Source organism: Aureococcus anophagefferens (genome assembly GCF_000186865.1).
Source record: "Aureococcus anophagefferens unplaced genomic scaffold AURANscaffold_795, whole genome shotgun sequence".
In the NCBI taxonomy this organism is placed as follows: Eukaryota; class Pelagophyceae; order Pelagomonadales; family Pelagomonadaceae; genus Aureococcus; species Aureococcus anophagefferens.
Window position 1 is genome coordinate 1 of NW_008706092.1, and position 1,068 is coordinate 1,068.

The window sequence follows — 1,068 nt, forward strand, 5'->3', positions numbered from 1 at the left end:
CTAGGTTCATAAGTTAATGTTGCGTTCCGGCCGACGATTAGTAAGTGATCTTCGCCGCCGCGGCCGCGCAGCACGAGGCCATCATGTGCCGCTGCGCCGTTGGCATGTAGATGTAGACCGCGTCACGGTCCTGGTTGTCGTCGCGGACTCGGAGGAGCTCGATGTACGACCCGCAGAACCGGATGTTCGCCAGGTTCTCCTCCTCGCCCCAGACCGCGAGACTAGGGTTCATCTTGTACCAACCGGCCACCGCGCGCGACTCAACAATACTTAAATATCCGTAAAATCGCTTCACATATACCGCATCGCAAACCATATCCTCCCAGCCAAATTTTTTGGGAACGGAAAAATTCACCGCTGCGAAGCGTGTCGCGGCGGGAGGGGGTTCTGCCTAGCGGACGGGGGGGGCGCGCGTCCGACACAGAACCCCCATGACAACCCCGCCGCGCCCGCACCGCGCATCCCGCGCGACTGCCATTCACACGCCCGGTCCCCGCTGTCCGCGGCGCCGGGCGCCGGCGCGTGAAGGGCAGCCGCTGCGGCACCCCATCTGAGCGAGCGGCCACCCCCCAATCCCGCCGCCCCGCCGCTCCCCCACCGGCGACCCGACGCGCCGCCCACCGTCCCCTTCCCCTTCCTCGAGCCCGGGTCGCTTGCGACCAGCTCCCCCAAACAAAATTTTTTTTTCTTCCGGAACGATCAAGTTCGACTCGCGCGTCCGCGCGCGATCGACTTTTCAAAACAACAAAAATCCAATGTGAGCTGCACGGAACTAGATCCGACAATAGCCGGTCGGGTCGACTTATGTGTTCTACCGACCGAAAAGAACCAGCTGGCGAACGGTCCCTTGCCAAGGGCGTGCAGTGCGGATCCAGCGTCCCCAGCGAAACCGAAACAACACTCGCCGCACCCCTGCAGGTCGAAGCGTATACACCTGCCGCAGGGATCAACAGACCTTACCCCAACGCGCGCAGGATGGCAGCCTCTCTGGTGGCACCAGGACTAGGGACGGGTGATGCTCAGGTGTGATGCCCAGGTGTGTTTGGTGTGATGCCCAGTGTGACCCTC